At 44.9% G+C, this 11,698-nt stretch overlaps 2 pseudogenes; one reads left to right on the top strand and one right to left on the bottom strand.

Moving 5' to 3' along the window:
- Positions 1-627: 627 nt before the first annotated feature.
- On the bottom strand, positions 628-3,600 carry LOC102253118 (annotated as a pseudogene).
- A 4,112-nt stretch (positions 3,601-7,712) lies between these two features.
- Positions 7,713-10,863, top strand: LOC102250567 (annotated as a pseudogene).
- The last annotated feature ends 835 nt before the right edge of the window (positions 10,864-11,698 follow it).

The raw sequence follows: 11,698 nt of genomic DNA, 5'->3' as shown, positions 1-11,698 counted from the left end.
GCCATCAGTGCCAGCCAAACCCAAGGACAGATGAAGTCAGGGGCTAAATAACAAACAACAAAAAAAAAGCAATTAGACCAAACAAATCCAAGATCGAGACAAAGCTGACCAGAAAATGACCCTGGCCCTTCTATGCCCTCATTTTGGTGCATCAATATACCAAAAAGTACAACTGAAAACCCATGAATATTCTGCTGCAACCCTCCCCTAGGGTTCCCTCCTACAAAAGAGGGATAAAGGCCTCTGGGCCATAAATTGCAGTGTTTGTTGAATGTGCCTGGGGGTGAGACGAGGTGGGGAGGGTAAGAAGGGGGGGAAGGAGAATGAGTGGTGGATTGAGCGGGGGAGGTCAGCGTTTCCTCCCTTCACTAGTCCCTCCACTGTCAACTTGCCTGCACCGTCCAGGAGCCTGCTAAGTGCCAGCAAGGAGCTGGTCCTGGTTCTGCTGAGCTGACTCCCCTGAGCACTGAAGCCACAGGCGTCCACACTAAGTTAGAGTAAGTTCTGTCTGTCTGCCAGGCTGGGTCGAAGCCCAGGAATGATCTCTAGGCCCTCCAACTTGATCAGCTTCCACGGGACAGAGCCAGATGGAAGGAAACCCTGAGTCAGTGCTGTTTCAGGCAAGTGCTACAGAGTTTTATGGATGTGAAAATACACATTCTGTACAAAGGAGAACAGCACACAGATTCTCCTAGAGAAAGAACGGACACAGGAAAGCTGTAAGGCTGTGCCCCCCAGAGCAGAGGCAGTACCTCGCCTGTCCTGGGGAAAGCCCTGCGATGAACTGATTTGTGCCAGGAAATCCCAGAAAGGACTAGGAATTAGAGCGCCCAGGGCCTTCTGAAGGTGGGTGCTCACTCGGGGCTGGAGGATTGCCTGGGAATCCAGGACAGTAGCCGCCAGGGCCTTCCTGCTGGAGAACCCTCCCACAGGCCCTCAGCCTTCTGTGGGGCTTAGTGTTTCTGCATCCCTTGTTTCTTCCTGGGTCTTCTCTGTTTTTCCCTTTGGTCTCTGAGTTGTTCAATTTTTATTTCTATATCTAATGTCTCCCTGTGTTTGCTTATCTCTGAAATTTCTGTGGCTCCGGACGTCTCCTTTGTGTTTCCCTCCAGGCCAGGCACAGCAACTCCCCCCAGGCCACAGTCCCCCCAGGCCCATCAGTTACCCACCCTGGCCCCACTGGGGCCTGGCCTTTGAGTCAGGCAGGTAAGGGCACAGCATCCCCAGGTGGTTTTCACCTTGGGAAACAGGACTGAGCCCATCTCCACTGGCCAGAAGGTGGCAGTGAAGGACTGTTGCAGCATTATTCCTGCCTCCCACTAATTCTCACAGGTTAGGTTTACAGAGTTACTAGTGTAACTTTTTGGACCCGTTTCCTCTACTCTAACTTGGGGATAATAGAATAATTTTCTGCTGGAGGTAATTTGAAAGGAGGTGCTCCCCTGGCACATACTGAGTGCTCAGTGCTGATTCAGTGCCCTTCCTCACATTTCACTTCCTCACATTTCTCATCCAGCCTCACCACTGGCTGGTGCTGCCTCCTTGGGCATGTGCTCCCATTGGTGCCCGAGGGCACAGCACTGGACAGAACCACTCTCCTCTTGACCTGATGAGCTTTTGGTGGGAAAAACTTTTCAGACTCCAGATGCCTTAACAATTGTACTTAACTTAAATATCTGAGCGTATATTTTTTGAATCATGGTATCTATGTGATCTGTCAAGAAACCTGAAGAAATGAGTTCTACACATAGTGTCCATTTAAACATTATATTTATCTAATCACTATTTACATACAAATGTATACCTTTACCAATCTACAGAGATAGCATGTGTGCCTATATGCATATCTGTACCATTTATCTCCCTTAGAACTGATTTTAACACTATGGTACACTTCTTCTGTCATTCTTTCAATATTTATGTAACCACTATACTTCTCTAACCATTCCATGTATTTATATATAATTTTTATTAAACCAGTCTATATTTCTTTTTGGTGTTGTTGTTTAAACCAGTCTACATGTGTATCTGTAGGAAGATAGATGTGTAATACATTTCTTGAATGTCTGGCATGTCAGATTCCCTCTGTGCTTTATAAAACATGGTTTAGCCCTAGCTGGTTTGGCTCAGTGGATAGAGCATTGGCCTGCGGAGGGAACGGTCCCCGGTTTGATTCTGGTCAAGGGTGCATGCTGGGGTTGCAGGCTCCATCCCCAGTGGCGGGCATGCAGGAGGCAGCCGATCAGTGATTCTCTCTCATTATTGATGTTTCTATCTCTCTCTCCCTCTCCCTTCCTCTCTGAAATCAATAAAAATATATTTTAAAAAATGTTTTATATAGTACATGCTCATATCCCTTTTATATTTGAAGGTCAAATGGTCATAGCTGACATAATTTAGGTTCTTCAGCCACTCAAAGTAAGATGCTGTCACTAATCCAGCATTCAAGTAGAGATCTGGAATGACCACAGTGTTCCTCTCCAGGAAAATCTGATCAGCTTCTGGAGTTGTTGGTCCATTGGCACCTTCAGCAATGATCTTGGCTTTGGTTCTGGGTGAATTGGACTTGGTCAGCTGCTTCTCACTGGCATCAGGGATCAGCATGTCACAGTTGGCTTCAAAGATGTTCCCTTCATAAAGCTTTGGCCTTGGGGTGGCCCAGGATAGAACTATGTTGCAATTGGAAGTCTTCCAGTTCCTTTGGGTCAGTACCATCTGGATTCCATATGTTCCCATTAGATTCACCAACACCAATACATTTAGCACCAAAGTGATGCACATATCTCAGCGTGCAGGCCCACATTGCCAAATCCCTGAACAACAAATGCTTTATCTCCAAACCCTGGTGTCATCCCTAAAATGCTCATGGAAGAAACTTCACTGATGAAGTTTCCAATCCCATGGAACACTCCCCGGCCAGTAGCAGAGATCCATCTGTCTATGGAATCCACCCTGACTGATGGGCTGCCCGTGAAGGCATGGGCATTAATACCATAGTGCCCAGGGGTGCTAGCGTAGGTGTCAGCACTCCAGGGCATGTCCAGCTGGCCCGTGCTCATGCCTGGGGCAGGCACATCACTGCCAGGACCAATCATGCCCTTCTTTACCAGCTCCATGGTGAGCCTCCTTGTGATCGTTTCAATTCATGATCGGTAGTTCTTGGGATTGACCTTAACACCAGCTTTGGCACCCCCAAATGGCACATCAACCACTGCCCGCTTATGTCATCAGAGAAGCCAACGCTTTCACTTCCTCTACACTCACATCAGTGCTGTAATGAACACCTCCCTGGCAGGGCCCGTAGTGCTGGCTGTGCTGGGCTGGGTAGCCCTCGAGGACCTCCCTGGAGCCATCACGCCAGAAGGGGACCGACAAGATCAGCACCTGGTTTCAGGGCTTGATGATCGCAGGATACCACCCTCCCCATTCCGCTTCTGCTCCTCGCTCTCCTGGGTCTTGAGGTCCTCCACCAGCTTGAAGAAGTTGGGGGCTTTCCCAGTCAGCCGCCACCTTGCTGTAGTGTTGCCGGGAAGGCAGGGACCTGATTCACAGGTCATCGCTCCATCACTAAGCCGTGCCAGCTGGGCAAGACCTTCTTATTCTCATTCCTGGTCTTGCATTGGTGCATACACTTCCATTTATTTGAGTTTTGTTGCTGATGAACATGTAGGCAGTTTCTGAAATAGGGCTATTAAGAATAGTGCTGTTGTAAATGCTAAGAGTTTTCTTTCCATTTGCAACAGCATGGATGGACCTGGAGAGCATTATGCTAAGTGAAATAAGCCAGTCAGAGAAGGTTAAGTATCACATAATCTCACTCATTTGCGGGATGTAACGAACAACATAAACTGGTGAGCAAAAATAGATCCAGAAACATGGAAGCATCGAGCAGATCGTCAAACCTCAGAGGGAAGACGGGAGGGTGTGTGTGTGTCGGGCAGTTGGGAGGGAAGAGATCAACCAAAGAAATTGTATGCATATAAGCATAACCCATGGACACAGACAATGGAGGGGGGTGAAGGCCAGGGCTGGGGGTGGGGGCAAGTTGGTAGAGGACAACGGGGAGAAAAGGGGACATATGTAATACTTTCAATAATAAAGAATTTAAAAAAGAATAGTGCAATCAGACCATCAAACCTAGAAAAGGGGACATGGGAAGGTGGGGGTAAGTGGGAGAGATCAACCAAAGGACTTATATGCATGCATATAGGCCTAACCAATGGACACAGACAACAGGGGGGTGAGGGCATGAGTGGGGGGGATGGGGTAATGTGGGGACAAGGACACATATATAATAACTTGATCAATAAAGAAAAGAAAAAAAAAGAATAGTGCTATTAGGTAAACCTCTGTCCACCTTTCTCTTGGGTCTCTTCTTGGCAATGAGATGCTAGTCATAGGGAGCACAGGATATGCATAGGCCTGGCTGCTCTCCCTTCTCAGGCTTGGCATTTTCCAGTGTTTTCATGTTAACCTTTCTAGCAGGTGTGAGAGGAATCTCTTTCTTTCTTTCTTTCTTTCTTTCTTTCTTTCTTTCTTTCTTTCTTTCTTTCTTCTTTCTTTCTAAAATATATTTTTATTGATTTCAGAGAGGAAGGGAGAGGGAGAGGGAGACAGAAATATCAATGATGAGAGAGAATCATTGATTGGCTGTCTCCCACACACCCCACACCGGGAATTGAGCCCACAACCTGGGCATGTGCCCTGACTGGGAATCAAACCATGATCTCCTGATTCATAGGTCAACGCTCAACTACTGAGCCACGCCAGCTGGGCTCAACAGACATTTATTTCTCACAGTCCTGGAGGACAGGATCTCCAAGATTAAGGTGTCAGAAGATTTGATGTCTGGTGAGAGCCTGCTCACAGATGGCCGCTTTCTCAATGTGTCCTCACATGATGGAAGAGGCTTCCTGACTTGTCTTTGTTGTTGTTTTCTTGTTTGTTTTGTGGTCTCAGGAGTTTATTTGAGTGGAGCCTATTCCCCCTGCAGTGAGGAGCCTCTGATGACATTCCTTGAGGGCGCATTGCGGGCACCTCCACATTCACCCAGGGGTGACCATGTTTTTAGCAGGGCTTTTTTTTGACTGTCTTTGCCCTGATCTCTGTTAAGCTGTCTGCTTCATTTGGCATTACACCCATATGTGCAATACCAGGCTGCACTAATTACTGGCTAATTACTGTATTATTTTCGACAGTGCCCTGGGACATACATTGTTCATTGTCTGATCCAATTAAGTTCAGTCAAGGGTAGTGTTTGAGGACAGTTTTTGAGAAGGTGGGCTCTTAACTGTCTCTTCTACTGGTTTTCTCAGGCGAACTAGCTAGCCTGCAGTTTAGTTAGTTGCTTTTAATTAAGAGGAGCTATTGAACTGGAACTTGAACTTCATACTCTATTTCAAGGAAAGTCAGTTTCTTTGGAGAGAGTTTCAAAACTCTCTTTCCTTGCCTTAGCAGGTTTGGCTCAGTGGCTAGAGCGCCGGCCTGTGGACTGACGGGTCCCTGGTTCAAGTCCAGTCAAGGGCACGTACCGTGGTTGCAGGTTCGATCTCAACCCTGGTCAGGGTGTGTGCGGGAGGCAACCAATTGATGTGTCCCTCGTACATCTATGTTTCTCTCTGTCTCTCCCTCTCCCTTCCACTCTCTAACAAAAAGGAAAAAACAAAAAAAAACCCTCTCTTTTCTTATTGGAAGCCTCTCCCTCTGGGCAATATCTGTGAACCCCCTGTTCAGGGAGCTGAGTCGGTGTGGTAGCTTCTGGTCTTCTCAGGTTCCTTTCCTAGTATGGGACCTCTGCCCTACCAGTGAGCTGGGGAACCAGTGATCAGGACCCCAATATTCTTGACCTGCTGCACCTGAGATGGAGCCATTATCCTATTGTTGAGAAAGGGGATTCCTGACCTCTCAGACACACTCACTAGGAATTTAGCCTCTTCAGCTTGAAGTTGGAGATGAAAAATGCTGGTGGCCCACTTCTCCTGGTGAATCACAGTAACCTTTTTTGTTTTTTTAAAAAAATATGTCTTTATTGATTTCAGAGAGGAAGGGAGAGGGAGAGAGAGATAGAAATATCAATGATGAGAGAGAATTATTGATTGGCTGCCTCCTGCACGCCCCACACTGTGGACTGAGCCTGCAACCTGACTGGGAATCGAACTGTGACCTCCTGGTTCATAGGTTGACGCCCAACCACTGAGCCATGCCAGCTGGGCCAGTAATCTTTTTGTGTAAGAAAAACAATCCAATGTTTCTCTTATTCTCATACTACTACCACACTCACAACATTTTTGACACCAGGTGTGTAGGTTTTCCACACACCAAGCAATTCTGTAACACCAGCTGAGTGTCCTACAATTCAATTAAGTTCTGAGCCAACTGCTATTGTATAAATACCAAGAGCAATTTATGAAACCTGCACTCCAGTGCAGCCCCTTCCCACCCTCCACCCACTCCCTTTCTGACTGTTCTAGAACCTGTCCCCATTGGGAGATTCGGCCCTGGTTTTTGCTGTGGTCAGCAGATCCCAGTGAAGGGTTTTGTGTGTTTAGTGCTAATTTCTTTTGTCTTTTTTCTACTCCATTCCCTACATTTGCTGATTTCTAGTTTATACTCTGTAGTCTCAGTCTGTGTTTGATTCCATTACATGGAAATAGAAAGTATGTTATATGTAAATATTTCTCTCTTTTCCGAGTCCAGTGTTGCTAGAGAGTGGTCTGGTTCCTGAGTAGGGGCTGCTGGGGATTGAGAAAATGAAAGAAAGAGACAGCCTCAGAGATGGAAGGAAAAAGCTGGGGCCGGGTGGGACCACTGTCCTCTGATGGAGAGACAGGGACCCAGAGCCAATACAGCGTGTTTATTTTATACAGCAAAATACCAGGAAGTTTTACTAAAGGTCAAGACAAAGATTATGTGCATTCTTGGATGGGCTCGAGTTGTATTCATTCCTGGTGCTTGGCTGGATTTAGATAACAAAACCCACCCCCTGGCACCTGGGCTGAAGGTCAAGCTGACAACACTCCTGCCTCTGGCAAGGCGTGTTTCCAGGACGTGGTTCTGCCTATGCCACTGGATTTAGCTGACAATAACTAAAGAAATGCTCATGTGCCTTCCCAGGTGCGCTCTACAGTTACACATACTGCTGAAGAATTCTCTTGCAACTTATGACTTCCCCCTTTACTACAAGACTATAAATAAAAACTTATTTTATCTTTAAAAAAAAAAAAAGAGCATGGTACTGGCATAAAAACAGATACATAAGTCAATGAAGTAGAATACAGAGCCCAGAAGAAAACCCATGCCGTATCTACCACAATTAATCTACCACAAAGGAGGCAAGAATATACAACCAATAAAGCCAGTCTCTTTAATAAACAGTGCTGGAAAAACTGGACAGGTACATGCAAAAAATAAAGCTAGAATACTTTCTTACACTGTAGGAAAAAATTAAACTCAAAATGGATTAAAACCATAAAATTAAACCATAAAACTCCTGGAAGAGCTGCAGCTGGGGAGCTCAAGGCCGGGGCTTGTGGCCTCCAGCAGGCACTGACTCTGCTGGACGCTGGACTGTGAGCTGACCGTGGCCTTGGTGGTTAGGCTTCCCCTGGTGGTGGGGGCACTGCAAAGCAGAAAGGAATTTGGGCCTGGGTCTCGGGCAGGGCAGGAGGCAGAAGGGCCTGCTCCCCTGCTGGGGGGTGGACATGGAGGCAAAGATGGACACCCTCCAGGAGGAGAGCTTGGCTGTCTCTCACTGCTTCTGAGGCAGCATTTGAAGCTGTGGTTGGATGTTTAGAAGATATTATCCTGGACTCTTGAGTTCCAGTTATTACAAAGAAATCTCATGGAGAAGTACTACCAGGAGTTTGAATACACAGAAGAGAATACTCACCTACACACTTTTTTTTTCATCTAGAAGCATTTATTTATGCAAAAAACTTAGATATGATTATGTGTACACAAAGGTGCATACGTTACCTATGCTGAACGGTGCCAAGCGACAGTTATTGATGCAACAGTTGTCTTCTAGGATAAACATAAAAACTGAGCCCAGACTGGCAAACCAAAGCAAAAATCTTACGTCCTAAGAGCACAATGCTGAAAGTTAATAGCAACCTTAAACATCTCCAACGTTTTTCACAAAGTTGCCAAAGTCCAACTATTTTAAAATGTTGACTTTTTTTACATTAATAATAAAAACATGGTGATAAACTTCATGAAACCAAATGTTGGACAGTCTTTACTCCTTTAAAATTCCAGATATTCCAACATAATCACAGGAGTAAAAACCATTTTAAAGTTAAATGCTTTATGAAGCAACAATATGTACATTTATTGCAAATTATATTAAACTAAAATGGAGCAGAAATCAAAATATGAAGTGAGATAAAATCAATAATAATTTTAAATATTTTCTCACTTTGATAAAAGTCAGAAAGCAAAATTTATAAAATTGCCACATCACTTTTCATAGCAGGGAACTGCAATCTGTATATTGCAGTTTTGCAGAAAAGCAGGCAGGTGGAAAGAATTCTATATAAAAAAAGTGTAGTATGCAAATTGTCTCCTCGACCAGAAGTTGTCCGGGAGTTCGACCAGGGGCAGGGCCAGCCGGGGGAAGGGAGGGAGGCCCTGGCCATTGGTGGTGGTGGCAGCAGCAGCGGCAGCAGGCGGCCAGGTGAAGGGAGGGAGTACTCGGCCAGCAGCTGGCAGCCACTAGGGACCCTACCAGTTGCACTTTTCTAGTTATACATAAAAGTTTCCAAAAGGAAAAACAAATATTTAATCTGTTCTCTTCCTCTAAAAAATTAATTCAGTAGACTTCCCTTCTTTTCTTGTGTAACATGGCAATTCCACTGATGAATTTTCAGCGTCAGTGAAGGACATTCTGTTACTTTCTTTAAAAACGGAAGCATGAAAATTAATGGTGTATTATGCCTTTAAACTCCAGCTATGCAGGAACTGGAACCAAGTGTTACGCAATTTGCTTAATTATTAACCTTTTGTAAGAAAAGCTTTGGGGGAGGTAGGAGTTGCTTTAGCGTCTCTCTGAAGAGGCCTGCTGTACATTTCCATCAAAGGACTTGCGATCAGTGGAAAGGAAGTGACAGTTTCTTTCAGCTTTCAAGGCAGAAAGTGTGTGTTCTAAAGTCAACTTCATTTTCTGTTCAGGGACATTTTCAATTCAAGTTTTTGCAGAAGCTGGAGCCAGTTTCTGTTTAGCCTTTATTTTCTCCTTTGCAAATGAGTTTTCTTGTTACCATTGTAAGTCAATTTGTCTCTATTGGTGCTGTCTTTTCTTTCTTTTTTTTGTAAAATATGTTTTTATTTCAGAGAGAGGAAGGGAAAGGGAGAGAGAGAGAGAAACATCAATGATGAGAGAGAATCATTGATCGGCTGCCTCCTGCACATCCCTTACTGGGGATGGAGCCCGGGCTCTCTTTCTTCCCTTGCTAAGAGGTTCACTTATGTTGTTATTTTTGGTTGTATTATCCTAGGCTTCAGATTCAGGTCGATGTCCTCTCCTGGGGCTTGCAGGGGCAGGTGGTCCTGATTCACCTACTTTCTCCTCTGTCTTTTGTTAGATATTTTCTGCACCAGTTGCTGTTACTGTTCTTTCCCTGGTCACTGCTGATATTGCCCTGAGCAGCCTGATCAGAATTAATTTCATTCTGTATTGGGTCAATATTCTTTTAAAAATATATATTTTTATTGATTTCAGAGAGGAAGGGAGAAGGATAAAGAGATAGAAACATCAATGATGAGAGAGAACCATCGATTGGCTGCCTCCTACATGCTCCCCACTGGGGATTGAGCCCACAATCTGGGCATGTGCCCTTGGCCGGAATCAAGCCTGGGACCCTTTGGTCCGATGGCTGATGCTCTAACCACTGAGCCAAACCGGCTAGGGCCTGGGTCAATGTTCTTTACAGGTGTGACAGAAATAATTTCCACAGGGTTCTCTCCATTTTCACTAAGTCCAGTTTCTGCTGCCTCTGAACTCTGTTCACTTGATGGATTTCCAGTTGAAGGGCTCAGCTCTGAATTTACATTAACATTTCTTCAGGTCTCTGCTCCAGTGCTTCTAACACATGGCTTCCTTCCCGTTACTGATAAAGGCTTGTTTACTGCACCTAGTACTCCAGCAGGGTTTGGCTTTCCTGTTAACAGAAGTACTCTTGTCTCTTCTGAACTATAACTCTTGTCATTACATAACTCATTCCCTGCCATCTTTTCATAAAGGCATGGCTACTGTTTTCATTCTTTGTCATTAACACTTCAAGCTTGGACCATAGAGACATTTGGGAACCTGCAGGAACACTATCTGGGGAGAGAGACTGGCAGGCTACGTCTTGGTGCTCCCCACACACCTATTTTTAACAAATGGATTTATTTGTAGAAAAATATATTGAAGAACAGCTGCTGGAGTGGACTTGGGGTTTAACATGGTGCTTTCACAACCTTACAGCACCATTCAGATGACGTGGCTGCTGACATTTTGACACGCTGCTCATGTTTACCGGTTTTCTGGCTTTTAGAGAGATGTTCTGGACTACAGAGCAGAAAAAGAGGCCAGGGGCTGGACTAAAGCAGTGGTTTCGCGGTGACTTCACTGTGTAAATCATCCTCTCTGCCAGCAGCTCAGAACCATCTGCAGCATGAAGTCCCACCTCCAGGCAAGGAGATGGTCCCCACGTCCATTGCCCAGGACACTGGGAGAGGCTCCAGCTAGTGAGAGAAGAAAACATCCTAGAAAGACTGACTCTATTCTGTAACTCTTCACAAAAGTTAAGAACTGATGGGACAAAAAAAAGTGACCTGCTCCTGCTGGGACCTATTTTTTCTTGTTTAGTAACACGAGTACCCCTCCCCAAGTACACCTCTCTCAGGGGCTTCTGAGTTGGTTTCCTCTGGAGTAAGCCCACATATATCCAGCTTTCCAAGGGGGCGGGGGGCTCCCTCAGCATACGGTTGGTGTGTCAGCGCCCTCTGTTGTATTCCCTTTGTCCCAGAAGGCTATGCATCAATCTTTTTGTGAACGCACAGCTTTTATATGTGTCAAAATTTCAGTCCTTCAGCCTCCATGTGGTTTTTGACTGTTTGGGAGTATTTATCGAGAGTGTCACTCAAGCCAGCTCTGCCTGTCTTATGATTTCCAAAGCTTCTTTAGTACAGCTAGTCTTGGCTGTAAGAATCAACCAAGAGATATGTTTTTTATTTAAAAACTACGTGTGAAAATCAATTTCTAGCCTTACATTTGCTGTCTTTGTAGCGTTTTGTCTTCTATAATCTTGGAACTTCCATGATTACCCACTATGCTGTATGCTTTTTAGTTGTTATTGGTATGAAAGTGGAAATACTTTTTCTGTTGGTGCTATTTTGCTGGGCACCAGTGAATGTGTTTATGCTGGAAGCAGACTTATAGCATGTTAAGTGTTTGTGCAGGTTTGCTTAAAACCTTTTCTGTATAGATCAGTTTGTCAAGTTTTCTGTTGTAGGGGCTCAGTAATTCCTTCTTCCTGTCAATGTCTTCCTACCAAGATGTTGTTCTATTGGTATAGCTCAGCAGGAATAGGAGATAGCAAACAGCTTTATTGGTCATCTGTCTGCTTTGATTTAGTACATTGGCTTAATACAATGTTTGATAGAACATTACTGACTAGAAAACAGATGTCACATCTCTAGAAAGAAGAAAAAACAT

The sequence above is a fragment of the Myotis brandtii genome, unplaced genomic scaffold, assembly GCF_000412655.1.
Source record: "Myotis brandtii unplaced genomic scaffold, ASM41265v1 scaffold1010, whole genome shotgun sequence".
NCBI classification, from domain to species: Eukaryota; Metazoa; Chordata; class Mammalia; order Chiroptera; family Vespertilionidae; genus Myotis; species Myotis brandtii.
This window is presented reverse-complemented; position numbering and strand designations above follow the sequence as displayed.